The sequence below is a fragment of the Apium graveolens genome, chromosome 2 (assembly GCF_009905375.1).
Source record: "Apium graveolens cultivar Ventura chromosome 2, ASM990537v1, whole genome shotgun sequence".
NCBI lineage: Eukaryota > Viridiplantae > Streptophyta > Magnoliopsida > Apiales > Apiaceae > Apium > Apium graveolens.
The window spans coordinates 20,501,400-20,525,603 of record NC_133648.1 but is presented as its reverse complement, the minus strand read 5'-3'; the positions used below and the strand labels follow the sequence as shown (position 1 = coordinate 20,525,603).

Here is a 24,204-nt window from a genome sequence, read left to right as displayed (position 1 = left end):
ATAAAGTAACCTAATATATGTTTAATTATTTAATATGGCAACTGATATTTATTGTGGTTTTAAAATTGTCTCTCCAATTATAGTACTTGTATTTTCCAACTGTAAAACTTTGATTATTCTCATATATAACGAATGTGGTTCCAAATTAGGAAAATATATCAACTGTCATATAATAATATCTAGACAAATTATATGTATTTTATAATGCATATGTAACACCCCCAAATCTGGGGTCGGGGATCCGGGTTGTCACGAGTTCCAATTCCCTTAACAACTCTTAATCTTAATAAACAACCAACCACTGCGTACCGTGACCCCACAATATATACACACATACCACAAGTTATAGTCTCAGAGATGAATACCAAAAATAACACAAGTCATTTTATTCCACAATTATAAACCGTTACACCTTAAAAGGGTTTCTGAATAAATTTACATTTCCTTGCCATTATTACAATTCATAAATATACATAAGTCTGGTACATCAAAAGTTAAAAGCCTAGCCTATTGGTAGATCCTACCTCGGCTATAACGGCATCAACGCCTACAGGAAACTGCGGAACGTTTCCTAACCGCTTGCGAATCGGGAGCTTGGTCCTGTTCATCTTTTCTATCTGTTGTTGTGTGATGAAAGAAAAAAGCAAGGGTGAGCAACAAGCTCACCGAAATAATATGTATAATAATTAACAATATATGAGCATTCTCATAGTACTCATGAAAGTCTTAATCAAGAAGAAATGAACCAAGTTTGATATCTTAATGCGACGAAGTCGCAAAATATTCAGTATATATACTTATATACTTTTCAAAATCTTGGAAGTCCTCTTCCATGCCTAATATACACAGAGTTCCCGTTTATAACTGTATAAAAATATCGTTGCAATGTGATCTCATATATCTAACCTTGTCTCAACGTTTTTGTGAAAATCTTTGTCATGCATAAGATAATCATTAACCAGATATAAGTTTAAAAGATGAAGTTACAAGATACTCCAATATACTTATATCTTTTCCAAATACTACTTGAACTACCACCGTTCAAGTTATAATCAGTTTCAAAAGTTCATCACACTGATGAGACTACAAGACAAGATTTGAATAGATTCAATCTTTGAATATCATTATAAATAATGAAGTTACGAGGTACTTCATTAAGTCCCGATATATATATACACATATATATATACATTTCATACACTCCTTGAAAACCTCTGTTATGAAAATATAAACAGAGTTGCAATATCCAATGAATTTGGAAAGAAGAAAACCTTGGCATAAACCTGATATCTTGCTGATCAGGCAAAGATATCAATAAGTAACCTTTTCTACTAGTAGATGGACGAATTCCCCACTGGTCATCACCCTGGCCGCAATAGGACCTTATGTTGGACTGCCACTCAGCCACTTACGCATTTGATGGACTCCCGCTGAGCCACTTACACTTTCATGGACGCCCACTGAGCCCATGTTGCTTATGCCGACTCAAATAGATGAACTTACTTCCCGAACGATGGGCAAGTAATCAAGATGTTTCTCAAAACAGCAACCTCATTGCGAATGTAAAATACACCACTGAGCCGGATCCCTCAGGTTTTGAGCGAGTATTTAAATCCCCTTCGAAAGGAAGATCTTAAATATATAAATGAGTTTTGGGATCCGCTCTAACTTTTAAAAATCATTTTAAAGACTCAAAAACATTTTTAAGAATGTTTGGAGTAATGCTGATTTAATGAAATAAATCAGTCCCGATATATTAGAAAATATCTGAATATTATTATTTAAATAATATTCCCATAAGGATAATCTCTATATAAATAATTTGAAGTAGAAGTTTTACAACTCATACTTGAAATGAATATTAAATAACCAAAGATATATTTATACGAAAGTACTATCTTTATTTGAATAATCGAAAATAAGTTTGATTATCGAAACATTATTCTTTAATAAAATAAAGAATATTATTTAATAAATAAGCGGAGTCATAAGTCCTCAAATGAATATTCAAAATAATATTCATTAAATAAAATAAACGGAGTCAGAAGTCCTCGAATGAATATTCAATAAATAAAATAAACCGAGTCATAAGTCCTCGAATGAATATTCAAACTAATATTCATTAAATAAAATAAACCGAGTCATAAGTCCTCGAATGAATATTCAAACTAATATTCATTAAATAAATAAGCGGAGTCATAAGTTCTCGAATGAATATTCAAAGTAATATTCATTAAATAAAATAAAGCTATCGAATAAACCTTATTCGATTAATAGTTTTGAAACTATATCAATATATATATATAAATATATATATATATATAATATACTCGGGAACATCGACTCCCGATTTTAGAAAATGTTCACCTTTGGGTCCTCTATCCTAAGGGTATACACAACTACTACTTATCTCTAGCATATGTATTATTCAACTTCTAAGCATTGAAATCAACAGATAGATAACCAGATTACGAAACAGACATGCATATATATACCATCTCAGCATGCTTCAATATATCACAAAATCTGCTAATTAACCAACATGCATCTATCACAAGATAATGCATATACATATATACATCACCACAACAGTATAACGGGTAGAAAACTTGCGTGAGTGCTCCCGGATAGACTTAAGCTTAGAGTGGGTCCGATAACCTATGAACAACAACATAAGTCGGAATTAAACCCCGGTCGCTTAAGAAACTAGACTTTAACCAATTGAACCCTAACGTTTGCTTTTGCGCTTAATGATTCACTTACGTCGCTCGAGTACCCTCGGCTCCACCATTTTTAATAAATTAACCATTAAGATTTTTAAAGCGATTCTTTCGCGAGTACCTTAACAACTGCCTAATCCACTTAACCTAATTGTTTCATACCCTAGTTAGTCATTTAAAGTCCTTAACCAAGGTTTTAAAGTAAGGCGAGGCGTAATGGTTCGGTCGCGAAACGCCGTTACTTAAAACGGTCGTTTCTCCTAAACCGTACATTGGATTCAAACGAACCACATATCAAAACGAAGCTTGAAACATAACCTATCTAAGCATGGAAGTGGTTAGTTTATAGAAGTGGGTGTTCGGGTCCAACAGTTAATCACAAAAGAGTTTATAGAAAATCGGGCATTACGACGGCTATAACCTAACGATTTCCAAAGTTTAAACTATACCAAATCATCACCAATTAAACAAAAATCCAACATCCATCAACATCAAACTAAACCCATTCATCTAAGCACCATTATCATCCAAACAAACCAAACTTAAAACTAAGGGTTCAAGAGTTTATATCTTCCTTGGAGAGTGGGTAGTCACTAACAAGCCTCTAGGAACCTTGATCTATGCTTAATCAACCTTAAGCTTTCATGAAAATCAAGAAAATCAAAGTAAGTTACTATTCACTACTATTAATCCTCATCTTTGATGAGTGGATTAGCTAAGCAAACCATGGAATCTTGATCTTAAACTCATGGTATAACTAAGTTATGAAATATAGGATCCAAGGAAACAAACCTTGTAATTTTCCATGGCCTAGAACTTGAGTTTTGAAAATCTATTTCTTCATTTCTTGAAAAGGCCGAATGGAAGAAGAATGAAATGGGGGAGAGCTTTTGCTTGCTTGTTTTTCCTTGGGAAATGAAAAAGAAATGCTTGGTGGAGGAGATTTTTGAACAAATATCTTGATAAAGTGATGACATCACTCACACATGTCATTACTTGCATCATTCCTTTGCCACATGTCCTTCCCTTGTGGTTTGATGATGTCATCCTCCTCTAATCTCTTTGATTAGTGCTTAATTATTTGATTAATCCTTTGGTTACTTATATAAGCTTGATCCTTGGTCGCTTATTTGTTTTACGGTTCGCTTCACTCTCGTTCTCGGTGATCGTTCGAGGGATCATATCCAGGATCTTATTACTTGGGTTCCCCTAAACCTTTCTTAATATTTTATATTCCTTTTATGATCCTCTCTTAAAATCCTTGAATTTAAATCCTTTTAATCATGTTACCTTATACTCAATTCTTTCGGTATCTGGTGGATTTTCGGGAAAAATCAAAGTGTTCGAATTTGGATTCTGACGATCTTTACATACACTTATATCCCATATAAAGTACTAATAAGATCTTAGAATTTCTATAACAGTACTCCTATATAGTGTGGCATGAAAAATTTCCTTAATCAGCATAATCAGCAAAATCACTATTTATAAGGGTTACAAAAAGTCCAAATTTTTTTGGGGTTATTACAACATATATTTCTGATTATTTATTAGAATTTCAATCTTAATGTATATGGTCAACTTAGATACATGTTTGTTACTATCATGTCAGTATGGTAAATTGTTTTGTTATAATATTATAATTAATAAAGTTGAAGAATAACACATTTAACAATAACTTAAATTGTAATAGTCAATTAAGAAAGTAATATTGGTACTCATCATTACCGTTATTATTGTTAAAACATTTTAACTGGCATAAAGATCATTCGGTGGTGATTGTGTATATTGATCAAACACTCCCATATAAATTGTCAAAAATAAAATTTAGTTTTTAAACAGCATTCTCACTTGAATAGTTGTAGAGAAGATTACCAACCATCAAATTGTTGAAACGTACATTAAAAATTAATATTAGTTCTCATTTTTTAATACATATAATTAGTTTACAGTTCTCAATGTCAATATATTTTTACACCTTCATATGAACTACAAACCGTATTTCGTAATTTGTTTGTACAGTATTGTTTAATCATTCAAAAGTAAATACTTATAGCAAAAAACTTGCAATGCTATAGTCATCAAAAGCCTTTATATATTACATATACAAATTTATTTTGGATGCGAGATCAACAACTTTCTCGCTTGGATAATTGTAGAGATGAGTAACAAAGTCATAGTTTTATATCGTAAACCAAAAGAAGGTTCATATAAAGATTCAAATAAAACTATATTATAACAATACCGTTATAAACTATGAATTACTTGAAGTACTAATTCTTGGTACGTAGTTAATTATCGACTAACAGTGAAAATATGCAACCATTTCATAAGAATAATGTTTTGAGTTCGAGATAATATTAGTGCTTCACTTTGGATATCCTCGGTAAATGAAGAAGACAGTTTTAAAATTTATTCAATAAGGTGTAAGGAAAATAAAGCTGATAGTTGACAATTACAATACTTGTATTTATTCAACGAAAACGTAGTCGATAGCTAACAATTATAGTACTTGTATTTGACAACAGTAAAAATTTCATTTTTCTCATATATTACGAAGGTGGTTTCAAAATATAAATATATATCAACTGTCATATAATAATAGATAGACTAAATATACGCATCTTATATAACGTATATTTTTTAGTATAAAATAATAATTTCAATCTTACTGTATATGGACAACTCAGATAATTGTTAGTTACTATCATGTCAGTATGGTTAATTGTATTGTTATAGTATTATAATTACTGAAATTGAACAATAACACGTTAGACAGTTACTATCATGCCAGTATGGTTAATGAAACTATATTATAACAATAATTTTGTAAATTTGGAAAAATATTAGTAGTTTACTTTGGATATCCTATATAAATGAAGAAAACTCCCTTAAATTTCCATCAATATTGTATATGGAAATCAAAGTTGAGAGTAAAAAATTACAGTACTTATATTTGTCAAAGAGAAAAATTAGATTCTACTCACATGTCAATCAGTAATTTTTATAAACAACTATGTTTATTGTTTGTTATTGTCATGACAATATGGGTATTTACAATATTATAATATTATATTTACTCCAATTCAATAATAACACGCTATACAATTAAATGATTTATAATAAACATACAATAAAATTATATTAGTTCTCATCTTTTAATACAGATTATATATTATATATGTGTATTAAAACAAACTTTGGGTTTTTTCATTTAATTTATATAATTTCTTTTATCCAATGATTGTGAATAATCCTACATTCTATCGTAATCTAAACTATAAGCAGATATAGGTCAGGTGGCTTTTAAATTTAAATGGTTTAGAAAAACAGAAACTTAAATTGGTTCAATACAAAACTTAAATATCAATAATTCATATCAAAAGGACATCCAGAAAATAGTTCTCCTAACAAAGATAATAGAAACTGAAAATCTAGCATTGTGGGGATAAATCGTCCACTTCTTCAGAACAGCTAGTCTTAGCATTGCTATTTAGAACAGTCAGTGAATAATACCATATTTCCAGTACCTGTATATGCGAAGAAAAATATGTTAATGACTACAAAAAGGGGAAATTACCCACATAGCTATAAAATTTACCGATCTCGGAGTATTTCGACAATTGGACTATTATGGTTGATGTAGAAAGATGTGGAAGCGCAGTTAGAGAGTGAAACACGACCTAGGACATTGTCCATTATCTTTGTACAACCACTAACAATGATTATAGTAGGTTTAAGATAGTGAACTGCGGCATCATTCAACGCATTGTTACATGTAATAGCAAGATCATCCCATAGAAGGACGGTTACATGATCGCTGCATTAGAGAAAATATTGTAAAAATTCAAAATATTGGATGAATATAAGAGCATAAAACGGCCGATAGAGATGCGAAGTTATGTTTCAGATATTATAGCGTATCTGACAGCACCAGCTCGAGAACCTTTTGCTCCTCGTTTTCATTGTTGGTAATGGTACGCAAATTTTGTTGTCTATGAACTATTCTTACGATATCTGATTCTCAACAAAGTTAAAAATTAAAAAATCCAGTTACATATAATGTTACATAAAAAAAGGTACGTACCAATACAGTGGTTCGTCTGAAAATCAGCCGCATTCATATTACACAGAGGAGTGAAGTTGAAAATTTCTTCAAGCAATAAACTATCGGCACCGTTTAGTTTCTTGGCTTTGGTAGTGTGGTTGAAATTAATGTGTCTATCTCCTTCAACACATTTGTACATGCCAACGAAATTCGTAACTGCGAAATTTTCAATTTCATCTGTTTCACCAACAACTAAAATGTCGTCGAAGATAGTGCTTGCAGTTGAAGACATGGAAACATAAATCCGATTTCTCTGCAAAACTTAGAGAATAATGTCAGAAATTATTTAAAAAAATAATCTTCAATGAGGAGATGATATTAACTTACATTCTCATCAATAAGAATGAGATTCAGATTTCCAGTACTTGGAAAGAAACGACTCATGCTTCTCCATTTCTTGAACACCTGAACTTTTATTTTCCAATCAAACTTCTGAATAACTTCAAGTTTGTCAAGTGTTTGATATGGATTGTTCTCCATCTCTAATTTATTACTGGAATGATTAGGAAGATGTAGATAACTATGCACATATAGTTATGTAATATATAGCAGGTGATGTAATAAATAATATATGGTGGAGGTAGTTGCCATAATTTACTATTATTAATCAACATTTCCCGGGTACAACTCGTGAATTGATTTTTCAGAAAAAAGTACTGCTGGTTTCAGAAACATGATGCATGTGAACTTTCAGTAACAGGCTATGGTCAACTCTGATTTTGCTAGGCATTTTTTTATGTTGTATATGACCACTAATATCCATTTACTTCTATGTGCAAAAATTAAAATTTTGCGTCTACTTCATCTTCCTTAGTAGCCTTTACAATCATAATATATATGTAATAGATAAAAAACTAATCCTACAATTCTATAATAAAGAATAATGTACATTTAAATTCGGTGATATTTGGTTTACATTGTCAAAGTATGTAATCAAAAATCAAATGATAAAAATATTCAGCATTCTAAGCATTAGGTAGTTGATAGAAAACTTCTTTGTTGATAACATTCTTTGTTACATTGGTGGGAGAACCATTGCGACCCTCGATAAATATTTTGAGTCCTTCAGCAGACGTAACTCGACTAATAGCAATGTAAAGCTGGATGTGAGTGAAAACCGGGTCAGGCAAGAACAAACCTACACGTTGAAGCGACTGGCCTTGTGACTTGTTGATTGTCATTAAATAACAAATCTGAAGAGGCATTTGTTTCCTGATGAGCTTGAAAGGCAACTTGGTGTCTGTAGGAATAAGTTCCATTAGAGGAATGAAGTGCCTAGTTCCAATGTAGGCACCACATATAACCTCACACTCAACACATTGTTTCAAACATTGAGTAACAATCATTCTAGTGCCATTGCAGAGGCCTAAAGTCTGATTTAAGTTCATCATCAGCATAACAACAATACCTACCTTCAATTTTAGTTCATGGGCCGGGAGACCTGCAATGTTCAGTGAATTCAAGTACTTGGGAGGGAAAGCATAACTCATTTCCTCAGTTGTTCCACCAAAGTCTTCGGCTTTATCAACACTATAATAAGTGAATTCAGCACCTGGGATTGTCTCTACAATTAAAGAATTTAAATGCGCAACAACTTTATTTGTGGGAGTTAAAATGGCTCTCTCACTTATGTACTATGGGGACTTGTCATTGGCTTCAAAATCAGGATATGTCCATTTAATCATATTCTCAACTGAATTATGCATTTCAGGGTCACGGAATTGGGGAGGAATGGGAATTTCATCATCTTCTAATTTCACAGGAGAATCAATAGGAAAGTGCAGTTGTCCATTTCCAACCTGTAATACCCACTAAGCAAACTCCTTCAAGCTTTGTCTCTCTTCTTCATTTTGTCCCATGTTAAGACGCATATTACGGTACAACACCATAATTTTTGCTTTGAGCCAAAGGTGTGATCTTGTAATAGTGGAGGAAACAACATCACCTCGTGAACCAAACGGTATTACATGAAGAATTTTCCTGAAATCTCCACCAAGTACAACTGTAATGCCACCAAATGGCATATAATATCTCGTTTTCTCAATAGATTTCATTATATCTCTTAAAGATCTATCGAGACATTCAAATGAATATTTGTGCTGCATCGGGGCTTCGTCCCAGATAATAAGACTTGTATGCTTTATGAGAACAGCTATATCAGAATCATGTGGAATGGCACAAGAAGAGCAGTCATCTATGATAATGGGAATTTTGAATCTGGAATGAGCCGTTCGTCTACTGGGCATCAGGGTGGCCGCTATGCCAGAAGATGCAACTGGTAGTACAATCAGCCCCATAGATCTTAATTTATAAATAAGAGTTTTCCAAACAAATGTCTTACCGCAGCCCCCACTGCCATAAATAAAAAAAATTCCACTAGCATTCATTTGAACTGACTGTAATACTTCATTGTAAACTTGTAGTTGTTCTGGATTAATGTTTGGAAACAATTTCTGAAACTCAGCTTCCATTTCTGAGAGGTTGTAACTTGTCTCATCAAGGACCAAGTTGTTGGATCCACATTGGAGATAATTGGATGGAGGTTGAGGAAGTTGCTTAAATTGTTTCAATTACTTTCCAATTGACTTGAGAATTTTGTCAATCTCTGCAATTCAAAGAAATTCAACCACGTACATGACTGCAAAGGTTTTCATTAAAAATGCAAGCCGTATTATTACAATACTATCAACACGCTAAAAAATTAAAATGTAGAAGTTTGCTGGATTTCTTTTACCTCTAATACATGTACCAAAGAAGCTATTCTTTTGAATGTCATCTAATAATTGTTGGAGCTTCAAATGAAATACACGTGCAATGACATCGGGGGAGTCTGTTGGAGAGCATCCAGGTAAGACTTTCATCATCTGCAGAATTTCATCCCATAAGGGGTTGCATGTCATGGCGAGGAATATGTCAGGATGTCCAACAACTCTACATACTGCTAGCGCGTCTTGAAAATTCTGTTGCATGTACCGTTGGGAACCCAAAAAATTGACAGGTAGAACAAAACCTTTACCAATATTGGTTATTTCAGTTACACCACTGGCAAATTTCTTTGCTACAGAACTGTACAAATCACTTCGCAAATTTTTCTGATGGGTACGCAACCACCACAAGCGGGCTTGCTCTACACATGAGAAGGCATCAACTACGTACTAGTTGGTAAAGACAACCAGCTAAACGAACATGTTCACCTAAAGAGATAACAATAAAATGAATTTAATTAACAATAATGCATAAACAGTGACACTATATGATGTTGTTTTAGGAATATATTTCAATACCTTCATTCTTTCATACTTGCAGTTTGTAGGAATAATATTCCTTTATTGTGATTCTTTTCCTCTTTTTTGTCTGAGTTTCAGAATATACATATGGGATTTCGTCATGGTAACCATCTTCACCAAGAGGAAAAAACATGGGATACTGCAGCGCCATCAGTTTTGGATGAACTGATGACACACGTTCAAGATCTTTGTTATGCTTTTGGATGATTATATCTCTTTCACCAACAGGTGTCTCAACATCACCAACCATAACTCCAGCAACTTCATTAGACGGCCCTATATTATTCTTCCTGCCACTCTCCGAGCGACAGACCTTTAACTTCACTACAAAATCTCTAATGGGATTATCCTTGAAACGATCATGTGCTTTCCTAATTTTTTTACTAACTCATTTGTTTCATCCAACATTTATACCAAACCATCAACTATTTCACTTTCAACAGCGTCACCATTATCTACATTTAACCACCTCATTCGATTCTCCACTTCATGCTCTGTATCATAGATGTATAATTGGCAGAATTTGGGATCATTTCCTTCATCAGGGATCAAAGACCCAAAAACGTGATGGTTTTGACCATTAAGACGGTACACGTAAGGAGCTTTCCCACAATTGATAGAGTGATCAACTTTACCCCCATAGACGTGAACGCAAACATTGCATTGTACAAACAAATACATCTTTTGAAGGCTCTACTTTTCTTCGGATGAGTATAAAGATTCTTTAAATAAGATGGTGTTGGCCGAGTATGTGGTAGTTTAATTTGTCCTTGCTGACAACATACGTTGAATTTGGGTGCACCACATTTGACATTTTTGTTCGATATTTCTTCTTTCCACATTATTGCATGACATTTTGTACAACATTCAGTAGGTGCACCTAAAGATACATACCCTTTTGGTACTGTGGATATAAAATAATACATATTAATGGTGGATCATAGCAAAAAAATTTATTGTGTGACATTTTGTACGACATTCAGTAGCTGCAACTTTTTAATACATACCCTTCTGCACTGTGGATATAAAATAATACATATCAGTACCCTTATTCATACATACCCTTCTAAGTTTAATTGCATTAAAAAGGCAAAATAATACATATCAGTACCCTCTTTCATACATACCCTCCTAAGTTTAATTGCATTAAAAAGGCAAAATTTGGATTAAAGTACCTTCTTTCTCGACTACGTTAGACTCTTCAAACATACTGTTTTCAACTTCTTCGTTTCCGTATTCATAATCTGTCAAGACAAAATTATTTGTCGATCGGCATGTTTGATAAAAAAAACATAATGTACGTGTATGAAAAATATATATCTTCAAACAAATGTATTATACCATCATCCCAGAACAGGTCACTTTTATCATTTCATGGAAAAGAAACGGTCGATACATCTACAAATAAAATAGGAACACAAAAATATTAAGTCCATAATAAATGTATTTTCAATTTAGACAATTAAAATGAAAACATAATAGCAAAAGAGGATTATATGCAGACCTCCGGTGTCATCATAGTTCTCTTCAAATGTAAATGACTTTGATATTGATTTAATATCGGATTGTAATCTACTATTCGTTTTAGTATGTACATTCTTCTTCTTGAACTGGTCATCTGCCAAAAAATTATAAAAATTTTACAACCTGATGAAATTATTCTTGTTCATATGTAGAGTCCACGAAGTATGTAATCACAAATACAACAGGTAAAAATACCTGTTTTTTTGAAGGATGTAGTCGGGTTGTGAACAATGGTAGAAAAGCGTACCGAACCTGTGGACTTTGGTAAGGTGGTACTCTGTCCTGTTTCTGGGACGGAAGAAGATGGATTCAGAATAGACGGAGATCCACTTAACGGAGAGCGGACAAATACATTTTCCTTATATCTGGGAGAAGGGGTATAAATTGGATGAAATGTAGCTGCATGGAACAGTGTAGGTAAAATAAGGAACCTTTATGTCATCTCTAGTATGTAGAACATTATTATTAGTTCCAAAAGAGTAAGTAACAATGCAAAGAGGATTATAAGGAAATATAAGATAATGAAAAATACAGTCTGTAAATAATTTGACAAATTGATAATATAAAGACCTGGTGTATCATCATAGTTGTCTTGGGATGTAAATGACGGCGATAATGACGAAAGATCGGATGCTATTCGCGAATTCTTTTTGGAAGTTAAATGCTTCTTCTTTAAACCGGTATCTGACAAAATTTATAATGCAATTACAATTCTTGTATCATAAACTTAATGAAGTTTCTAAATAGGATTGTAGAACCTAAATATACCTGCTCTATTAAACACCGCATCCTTGGTATTTAAAGAGGTCGAAAGGGGTATAGAAGCAATCGGCAGAGATAGATTGTAATTAGGTGGCTTATTTGTTAGGGAATAAGATGGATTAATATTCGAAGAAGTTCCACTCAATGGGGACCGCCCATAAAATTTTTCCTTATTTCCGGGAGAAGGTGTATATATTGGATTTTCCTGGCTTTTTGATACATTCCTTAACAATTGAGACATCCGATACAGGCGAGACATCTACAAACAATTAAGTATGACAAACTTGTCATGGTAAATTTAAAGCTGCTCATGAAAATATGATAGAAGAGGTACATGTTGTCTGAGTACTTGGATAATTAGCACGATTGTTGTTGTCATTGTTACCACCTGGACCACATAAATTTTGAATTTCACTCAGTGCTTCTCTGGAATTTCTTCTCTCTTGTAGTGGACAGGTGGTAGAAGATGAATAAAGCTGTGTAGAGCTATGTAGTACATCTAAAAAAGAACATTATCAAATATGTGGACTATTGAAGATCTAAAAAAGACAAAGCTGGAGTAACAAAGATCTAGTAAAAACAAAGATCATACTTAAATTGGGGAGCATGGGTTTACCTCCATTAAAAGCAAATTTGAACTCATTCTCTTTGTTACTAACACCGGTCTTCAGCAATTTCTTCCTATTAGTACCTGCAAAAATAATTTTTATCAGAAATTTAAGGATGTAAGGATAATTAATTCAGAGAAAAGGAATTTACGAAAACTGGGGTATAAAACTTACCAAGATCGGAAACGAAGGAAGTGAAGTTATCTAGTTTCAAGTGATTATAATTACACACCTCTTTCATAACTTATAATCTGGAGATGAAAATGAAGAATGACGGTCTTCTAAATTACTGTGCTTTGAATTTTGAAAGTTAAATTTGAATTGTTTGAATACTCAGATGGGTGATATGACATTAGCAAAATCAACTTTTACACTTTAGGTACAGAAAAGTGAAAAGCATCCAGGTTTTAAGGCTTTAGCTTCAAAGCATTCATAGGTTAAACATGTTGGGATTTAATCTAAATTTATTTGTTTTAGTTGTTATTATTTAATAATTATTATGTGGAGAGTTTTATTTACATGACTTGGTCATGCAGCAGTAGAGAGTTTTTAGGAAGTTTGAATAAGGTCTCAGTAATGGATAGATGTTAGTAGTCGTGTTAGTAGTTGTGTCTGTTTTCATGCCACCTTATTAGGCATCAGTTTCTATTTATTAACGTTGTAACCATCTTTTTTATTATCACTGATAATATATTTTGTTTTCCCAGTTTTACAAGAATAAACACCTTTGTGTGTATATTTGTATTGCAGTGTTCAGTTTCTACATTTGGTATCCGAGCTCCAGGAGCTGTATGCCCAAATATCAACCCAAACACACAAACGTAATCACGGAGATAACCAAGATAAAAGAAGGCTATGTGGGTTTAAGCTATCCAATTCTAACAAAAAGTAACTATACAACATGGTCCCTGAAAATGAAAGTTTTCATGAAGGCTCAAGGTGTTTGAGGTGCGATCGAAGAAGACCCAAAGACTGTTGTTGATGAGAGGACGGTACAGATAGCTCTTGCAGCTATATACCAAGGAGTGCCAGAAGAAGTACTACTGACTATTGCTGAGAAAGAAACCACAAAGGAAGCTTGGGAAACCATTAAAACCATGTGTGTAGGAGCAGAGCGAGTGAAGGAGGCTAAGGTACAAACGTTAAAGGGAGAGTTTGAGTCTCTTACCATGAATGAGACATATAACATCAATAATTTTTGTATGAAGCTAAGCGGGATATCAACCAACATACGGGTTCTTGGAGAAGTGATGGAGGAGTCAAGCGTTGTGAGAAAGATCCTACGTGTAGTCCCTGATTAAATTTCTCCAGATAGCTTCAAATATCGAACAGTTCGGAGACATGAAAGCTATGACGGTTGAAGAGTTAGTGGGTCGTCTTAAAGCTCACGAGGAGAGGATGAAGGGCAGGTCTGAGAGCGCAGACAGACAACAACTTCTCTTGGCATCTCAGAATCAAAAAACTAGAGGTGGTTATTTCCGTGACAAGAGTAGGATCAGGTGCTACAACTGTAACACCTTGGGACACTATGCATCAGAATGTAGCAAATCACGACGGGAAAGAGAGAAAAGGCAAGAAGTAAACATGGCAGTCGTCGAGGATGATGGACCAACGTTATTATAGCCATACGAGCTCAGATTAATAGCCATAAGGGCTCAGATTATTAGCCATACGGGCTCAGTTGAATAGCCATACGAGCTCAGATTATTAGCCATACGGGCTCAGTCGAATAAGCCATACGGGATGGAAGAATTGCATGAGACAAGTTTAGATTAAGGGAGAAATTGTTGGGATTTAATCTAAACTTATTTGTTTTAGTTATTATTATTTAATAATTATTATGTGAAGTGTTTTATTTACATGACTTGGTCATGCAGCAATAGGGAGTTTTTAGGAAGTTTGAATAAGGTCTCAGTAATGGATACATGTTAGTAGTCGTGTCAGTAGTTGTGTCTGTTTTCATGCCACCTTATTAGGCACCAGTTTCTACTTATTAACGTTGTAACCATCTTTTTTATTATCACTGATAATACATTTTGTTTTCCCAGTTTTACAAGAATAAACACCTTTGTGTGTATATTTGTATTGCAGTGTTCAGTTTCTACAAAACACGTGCGGGCCTGGTTCAGTTTGGTTGAAGGGTACCAGGAAAATTGTAATAATAATGTATGATAGGTTAATTGTTTAGTGGCATTATGTGTAAATTAGGTAAAAGAGTTGGAGCATGGGCCTGGTTCAGTTTGGTTGAAGGGTACCAGGAAAATTGTAATAATAATGTATGATAGGTTAATTGTTTAGTGGCATTATGCATAAATTAGGTAAAAGAGTTGGGGCATGGGGTGTAAAAAAAGGGATTTTGGATTCATGATTTATATTATAGATAGATATATATATATACAAGTTTGTACATGAGATTACAGACTGTGTAGACGTTGACGTTTTATAAAGATGATAAGTAATCTTTCGAGTCAATCAACCAATGTATATAATATAGTACATATCTTCCAGCAAAGAAAAGTCTAGTACTCGAGTATTTTGGCCCTTATCATTTAATATCTGTGTTGCAATTAAATTAAACCTCACTTGATCCTGTATTAACGGGTTAAGTATATTGACTAAACACTATATTATACTGTTATTTCAGCTTGTTCACTTGAAGAACTTGTTTATTCTCGGCAAGTGTATAAACAACAGTTGTCAAATATTGCTGTTTCTGGGAAAATGGAAAAAAGATATTTTGAAGGTGTCCAGGTAAGGAATAAATTCACTTGGTTTACATTTTTTTCTTGGATAAAATGAGATCCATACACACTGTTGCTTCTTTGCAGGACAACAAGAATTTTCAGGGTGAACTTTTTAGAATCTGCAATTTATTCTGTGACCTGTCAGACAAGCTGTTTACCAGTGAGATCATTGAACTACGCGCAAAGCAGGGACGCCAAGAAGAACTTCATAAATCAAAACATGATACAAATGATCTTTTAACATGTTTTCTTCCTTGTCTAGAGACCGGTGAGACATCTTTATCAGTAACCAGTAACCCTACTGACCTGGATAAGGATAAATCGCCAAAGCTAGTAAAAAGGTAAACATGCCTGTCAAAATGCAGAAAAAGAGCCAGTATAGCCTCCTTGCTAAGTTTATGAGTATGAAAGAAGTTAAATTTAGCAAGTGGCTGCTATCTGCTGATCCTGCAGAAAGGGAGAGAGTGCTCCGCGACTACAGGCAATAAAAGAACAAATAATACATGAGGATTGACAGGTCTCCTCCAATATTGTGTCTATAAATCAACTGTTAATACTAGATAGTACTGTTTGGTGGACATTATTTAAGTTACTTTTTCATTATAAGCCCGTAACTTATAGATAATGACTGTTTGTTGACCCAATTTACTTATAAGTCGAATTTATAACTTATAAGCTAATAAGATGAATTTTTTAACAACTATGTGTCCGTTTGAGAAATCTTAAAATAAGTAACTTACGACTTACAATGAATAATTGACATATAAATGATAAGAAGATGAATACTTATAAGTTATATAAGTGTTTGTATAATTTTACTAATAAGTCAGAATTTTTTTACTTAAATAAATAAAAATAAATAATTTTTAAATATAATTATCTTAATTATTGAATTTTCAACTAAATTAACATTTAAAAACATATATTTTAAAACTAAAGTTCATAAAAAAAAACTCAAAATAAGTTAAGAAAAAGTACGTCGTTCATATTATCTCACTTAAACGGAGAATGATCCATTTCCAAGTCATGCATACTGTTTGGCTAAATAAGTGAAAGCTGTAAACACACCATGTATGATGATATTCAGAATGTTTGATATTCTAACATTCATCATTTCATTTTTCGTTTTCTCTCATTCATCCTGTGCATCATGTGCATTTTTAGTTTTTTTAAATTTTAAAATTTAAAACTCGTGTGATGTACCAAATATTTTTAATATTATATAATTTTTTAAATTTAATTTGATGATTTTTTTAAAATATGAAATAGTTTATTTTAATATTTTAAAATGATGGTTTGTTATTTTCTGATTTTAATTATATTTGAACCATTTATAATTGTATAATTTTGTTTTAAATCGAGCTCATTATACCGACTAAACTAAATCAATCTAATTATACTATTTTAGTTTATTTTTTAATCCGTATCAATAATATAATTTTTATTTTCGTCGAATTGAAATGAATAGTTTTATCCCGAGATTATTATCCTTATTTTTAAATTTTCTCTTTTTATTTTATATTCATATATTAAACTTTTAATTCATGTAATTTGTAATTTATATTTTAATATTATTTCAAAAAAATTATAATAACTTATAAGTTATGATTTATTAAACACATTATCAACTTATAAGTAACTTACTCATAAAATTATCCAAACACCTTAATAACTTATAAGTTACGATGTTTATATCACTTATACGACACTTTTCAACTTTAAGTCATAAATTATATTTTTAAAAAAATCCCAAACGGGTCCTAACATTTAACTTATCAGCTTATAAGTTGAATTTATAACTTATAAGTTGGGTCGACAAACACTCGTCGATAAGTACTTACGGGCTAATAAGTGAATAAGTCACTTTTTAGTTTTTATTGATTGCCAAACAGGCCCGATGTACTTTTTCACGATTTATTTTGATTTTTTTGCTTTTTTCATTAGCTTTAGTTTTATAATTTATATTTTAAATGTTTTTCTAATTGAGAATTCATGAATTAAAGATATTTATATTTAAAAATTATTTATTTTAGTTCATTTAAGTAAAAGAATTCTGACTTATAAGTAAAATTGTTCAAACACTTAGTGCCCGTTTGGGAAATCTTAAAATAAGTAACTTATGACTTAAAATGAACAAGTAACTTATAAGTGATAAGTAGATAGACACTTATAAGTTAAATAAGTGTTTGGTTAAACGTCATATTTTTTTTTACTTAAATAAACTAAAATAAATAAATTTTAAATATATTTATCTTAATTCATAAATTTTAAATCGGAAACACATGTAAAAACATAAATCTTAAAATAAAAATTAACAAAAAATCGAAAAATAAAAATAAGTTGAGAAAAAGTACGTCACTGCTAACATTCAACTTATCAGCTTATAAGTTAACTTATCAGCTTATAAGTTGTAAATTTAACTTATAAGCTGGGTCGACAAACACTCGTCGATAAGTACTTACGAGCTTATAAGTGAATAAGCCACTTATTTTTTTCCCCAAACAGGCCCTTATTTAAGTTATTAGTATTCATGGACTTACCATTTATAATTCACTTATTCATTTTAAGTCGTAAGTTACTTATTAAGATTTATCAAACGGATAGTGTGTTGGTAGATAAAGGTGTAAATATTTTTTAGTGTATTAATAGGTAATGTGTGCTTTTTTTCTTAATTTTTTTTTGTGGTTGAAGATTGTCAGGAATGTGTATGGGAAAATGTCTGTAATTAGTCTTCTCTCAAGTTGCAATGATAAGGATTGTACTGCATTTAACACATTCTGTGTGTTGTACTTTGATATTTTGAAAACTTCTTCAGATAGTTCAATTAGTCGAGAAAAGCAAGTAATATGCCTATAATATTTGTGATATAAAGCATGCCCGTGCCATGCAAGAGCTTAGGATCTAGTTTAATTAAAATTGCAAAGCCTTTTCTTCATCTCAGTTCATATCTTTAAGCTTAATGATTATAAAACTTTCAGAAGTTCGAACTGTCAAGGCATGACACATGGTATACAGTACATAACTTGGCAAAAAAAAAAAAATACAGCATCAAAACATGTCTTCATATTGCCAAGATGTTCAGAAGTTATCACAACGGTCAAGAATTATCGATCTCCTAATACATCTGAAAGCGAACTTGTGACTGATCACACCCATAGATGTTCATTAAGAGCAATACTAAGAATTTCATATAAATTTCAAGGTTCATCTCAAATAAAGTATGACAAGTATTAGGGCCGGGCAAAAGACAATACTGTGAAGTGCAAGGGAGCACTCGTTCTACCTATAATAACCCACATCGAAAACAACTACTGAGACATCGTCTAGCAGAAGTATAAAAAAGAACTGCCCCAGGCTTCTAAAACCACGCAGCCATGTGATGAGCACAAAGCGAACTATTCTTTCGCCTTTTACTAAAGAATACCGTGTGCTTGTCACTCAAAGTGGCATACGCCTATTTTTGGAGGGGTCTTCCTTTTGGTTGGCTACCTACAAGTCAAGTCCAAAATTTTGTGAAATTTGATATGCTCAGAGCTATTTGAAATTTAGTTGCTTGGTGAGCTTTGTAGAATTTTTGAGACTTTCAACTTAATGTCATTTGGTTAAATTAACGAGGAAAGATAAAAATTTATTCATTCCTTGAAATTTAAAAAAATCATTAAATAACATATTGAAAATAGATTGGATGTAGTTTACATTGATATGATTTATTGACAATATATCAAAATATGAAATAAGTTAAAATTCCAGCGAGTTCGATAAAACCGGAGAGCGAGGGAGATTAATATGTAATGTAAAAATCTTCGTAAAATTGGAGGTCAAATAGAGTATAAAATATTTTTTTCCTTCGAAAAAAGATTAAAATTCAGGAAAGAAGTGACACAAAGCTTAGAAAATGTTCAAAACACTCTCCAGCAGTTGGAAATTTTACTAGGCACATAGTCGATCAATTGTACCACATCGCTCTTTTATTGAACACAATTAGGAAGCTATACTTTAAAAGAGGAACAAGGAGTTAGTTTAAAGGCATCTTTGCGCTTGGGGCAATGACGCAGCTAGTGAGGTACTAACCGAGGCGCGTCAATTGCTGGTTGAAAACTATTTCCAAACCCCCTCTTTGGTCTTGGCTTTGCCTTGTTTCCATTGAGAATTTCTGGAAGGGCCTCCCTCTAAACAAGGGTAAATCCCTACAATTCAAGTTTAATTTTTTCTTCTATTAATGAACTAATTCATTGCGTGACAAACTTACTTTCTCAGTTAAGCAGTTTGAATTCGTGATGTGCGAAAACAGTTATAAAATTAGAACTAATTGAGGAAAAAGTTAACGAGGAAACAAAAACCAATGTCCTAGGTGTCTGATTACAATTTGTGTTTTAGCAATCTATAGCGTTTTACACATTTTGAGAGCATTTCAGCACTATCATTGTCTACAAGTTTGCCGTGTATAGTTAAACCTCGATAAATATATTTATTTATTTAATGAGATTAAAAATATATATGATTTTATAACTATTTCAACTACAAACACAAGAATATTTAGTTATCAACAGTACGAAACAAATATTTGTTTATAGCATCTCCAACCATATTTACTCGTTTAAATACAAGTAAAAAAAAATTATATTTAAAATTTAGATAAATCATGACTAAATATAATCCCAATGTGCACCCTTGCATTAGTAGTAAAATAGGATTTTTTTGTAGTTATGGTTGTAAATATTTTCTTCTATTTAAAAGATGATACATTGTAATGTCTTTATTCCTTTGGCCTACAGAAAGAATTTGGAAATAAATAGTCATTTAGTAATGAATCTAGAGATACGATGTAAACTTTATACAGGAGAGATGGAGATAAAGAGAGGGAGAGAGAGATAAAAAAAATCAGTTTATGGAAAAACTCAACACTACTAACATTATGCTTGGACACAACTTACCTTCTCAGCCTGGTTATCTTGCGCCATACAAATCAATACTATGATAACGGGCGCCTCTAAACCTTATTAGAATTAAGGAATTCTCAGTTTATGATGTACGTATAACTAGAACTACTAAGGTTATGCTTAAGGTTATACTTGGGGAATTAAGGAATTCCCAGTTCATGGGAAAACTCAAAACTCAACACTACTAAGGTTATGCTTGGGCACAACTTATTTTCTCACCTGGTTATCTTGCGCCATACAAATCAATACTTAAGGAATTCCCAGTTTATGATGTGCATATAACTAGAGTTAATTGAGAAAAAAGTTAACCATGAAACAAAAATTAATGTTCTAATTCAAGTGTCTGATTACAATTTGTGTAGATTTTTTAGCAATTATATAGCAATCTATAGCGTTTACACATTTTGAAAGTATTTTCACACTATCCGGTATCTACAAATTTGCCGTATACAGTTAAACCTCGATATATATATATACATATATATATATATATTTATTAATGAGATTAAAAATATATTTTGTCTATTAGGTTTAAACCGAATTTTTTTTTGACGAGATTATTCATTTATCGAATATTTTTTTATTGAAATTTTACTGTATATGATTTGATAACTATTTCAAAATGAAACACTACAAACACAAGACTATTTACTCATAAACAACAAGAAACAAAAATTATTTATAGCATCTCCAACCATGCTACTCGCTTAAAATAATAAAAAACTATATTTGAAATTTAGGTAAATCATGACTAAATGGGCACCCCTGCATTAACAGTTAACAAACAGGATTTCCTTGCAGTTATGGTCGTAAAAGCCGGGATTTTGAACTAATTAATTGATATATCGATCAAACTATTTTTAATAGAATAATTGAAAATATTACCTGGAAGCATTAGTTGAATATATTGAAGTTAATTCGGTTAAATTCAATTAAATTGAAAAAAACATATAACACACGAAAGATGATTTCCAAATAAATTTGTGTCTATCATATTCGCTCAATTTTTTGTTAAAAATATGATTGTTCTAATTTTCATTCGTGGACAAGATCGAGATAGTTTCGAGAAAATATAAACCGATACGTTTTTAAATATCGAAATTTTCACTAATTTTTTGTGCATTTCAAAGGTCTTAAATAGCTCTTGAAAATGTTCTAGACATAACCACACTAAATTAAAAGACAAATTCTTCATTTCGTATTTTGTTTCTTGTTGGATATTTGATTCACTTGCAACCCTAATGTGCACCCTTGCAATAACCGTAATAAAAATAAAACATCATTGTAGTTATGACCGTAAATTCAGGAGTCATAACTAATTGATCGAGGTATTGATCAAGTTATATAATCGATAATTGGAAATTTTATTTGGAATATTAGTTGAACTTTTAATATTAACCGTTCAATTTTTTTAGTTGAAAAAATGGTTGTACTATTTTTTAGTTATAAACTTCATTACTAGTCTATAATCTATAATTAAGTGATGTAGGAGTGCCGGGGTTACATTAGCAAATCATATATTTGGTGCTGGAATGACTAGCTTTAGTCTTGGAGTTGTATTACAACTCTCCCACATCGAAATATTAAGCAGGAAACACTGCCAACTGGTTATAAATATGGACATACTTCCTAACTCTCAAATTACTTACCTGGATGGGGTCGATGAGCGAACAAGAAGGCTTATGGCCTAGATTAGCGACCTCCATTGCACTCAGGAGGGGCGCTTGTCTAAGATCTACCCTAGTGGTGGAGTCTACATCATAATTTGTGTTAGGGGTGGCTTGCGTCCGCGCAGCCACCACCAAATGAGTTCTGAAGTTTAATTTTTTAGTAGCTATGTAACAATCAGTCATAGGTTATTTTGATAGATCAAGTTATATGGCAAAAATTTCTTACCGGCCAGTGTGCGCGCAACTTATCTAGATTGTCATTTTCAGAACCTTATACAAACAGAAAGTTATTACCGTAAATTCCATGTTACTTGAGAAGTTGAATTATGGCCTGATTAGAAATTGGTTGGCTGGTTCGTCTAGTAACACATTTCTATGAACTTCCACTAAATAACTGAATTCAAACATAGTTCGGATTTGTTGATTACCGTATACATCTTTCAAAAACATGTCAAAGAAAAAAGGTGGATGAGAGGTCATTCTGTAGGCTATAGTTAATGTTTATTACCATAAGACCAACCGAGCCAAAAGTACCTGATCAAGAATGATCATTTTCCGTTGATTTAGAAAAATCTTCTCCCTCGCTTACACAGTTTGTACATGTCGTCTTCAGTTAATGTTTAGGATATAAAGAAGCATTAGGGGTCTCTCAGACAACCGCAACACCAACTGAGTCAAGAGCACTTAGAACGATCATATACATGATCTGAATAGTCACCATCACTAGGACCATCAAAGGCTGTCAATCATGCTTTGATCTTGAGTCACTTATTATCTCACCGGACCAGGTCGCATGTCTGATGAGGAAGTATTGAGCTATAGAAAGTATCATGTTATGGGGGGAAACGGTGATTAAAGGAACAATATATTTGGGCAAGAATACTTATAACACCTACAACATACTACTTAATTATATTGGTAACAAATGTATATAAACATCAATTATAAGTTACATATTAAAGGTAGGAAACTCATAGCAGTAGAAACAAATTTCAGATTACCAATATTATAGTTTACCAATTTGTTATATTATCACACGGATGGAGGCATGCACTAATGAGCAAGACAAAGAAGACCCTCATCAGTTCCATAATAGAATAAAAGGATCAATATAACAAATTAAACTGAAGTCAGTTGAAATTGTTATTTGCAACGTGGGCCTGTAACTCGAGTGAGAATTTTAGGTTGGCTGGAGATTGGCACCTTCCTTAAGGGTATAAGGTCGCGCTTTGTTGAGGAATTCACAGGCTTGCCCACTTAAAAGTTTATGGAGTTGTGCCATGGTTCTTGGGCGAAGGCCTGTAAGTAAGGCACTGAGTTGTCTCACAGAGCAGCCTAGCTTTTTCAACTTTTTGCCTGATTTTACCCTTTTTTTTGGCTTTTATGATGTGCATTGATGTAAATGTTTCTCCCTAAGCTGACTGGGTTTTCTTAAATGTCAAGTGACCCAATCTATAAAACTCATTTTGATATGCAAGAATAAATGTTGTATGCCACATTAAACAATAACTAGCTTCTAAAACAGACAATTGTTTGATAAAAGCTATGGCGTGGAGGAGAGTTTAACTTCAAAGGCACTTGTTTAGATGTCCTCTTAGTAAGTTTGTACTTGACCATTCTAGCAATCTTGCAGAACCAGAAAGCACTAACCAGCTGCAGCCCCAAAGCCATTGTCTATACAAACATGAAACAACCAAGCAGTAGAGGAACTAATTATTACTTGATACAAAATCATACCTTAATAGAAATGTAAGCAACAAGGTACCTTCAAAAGAATTGGTATGTCTGCAGTCAAAGTCACGCAAGTGAGGTATGCTCCCCCGCCAATTCTTGCCAGTGAG

At 32.5% G+C, this 24,204-nt stretch overlaps 2 non-coding genes and 1 pseudogene across 2 annotated transcripts; all 3 read left to right on the top strand.

Moving 5' to 3' along the window:
• The first annotated feature begins 19,123 nt into the window (after positions 1 to 19,123).
• On the top strand, positions 19,124 to 19,240 carry LOC141709843 (U5 spliceosomal RNA). Its single transcript, XR_012570400.1, has one exon. It is a non-coding gene; the product is annotated as a U5 spliceosomal RNA (small nuclear RNA).
• Positions 19,241 to 19,781: 541 nt separating this feature from the next.
• On the top strand, positions 19,782 to 19,935 carry LOC141709497 (U4 spliceosomal RNA; annotated as a pseudogene).
• A 2,399-nt stretch (positions 19,936 to 22,334) lies between these two features.
• On the top strand, positions 22,335 to 22,495 carry LOC141710007 (U1 spliceosomal RNA). Its single transcript, XR_012570551.1, has one exon. It is a non-coding gene; the product is annotated as a U1 spliceosomal RNA (small nuclear RNA).
• Positions 22,496 to 24,204: the final 1,709 nt, after the last annotated feature.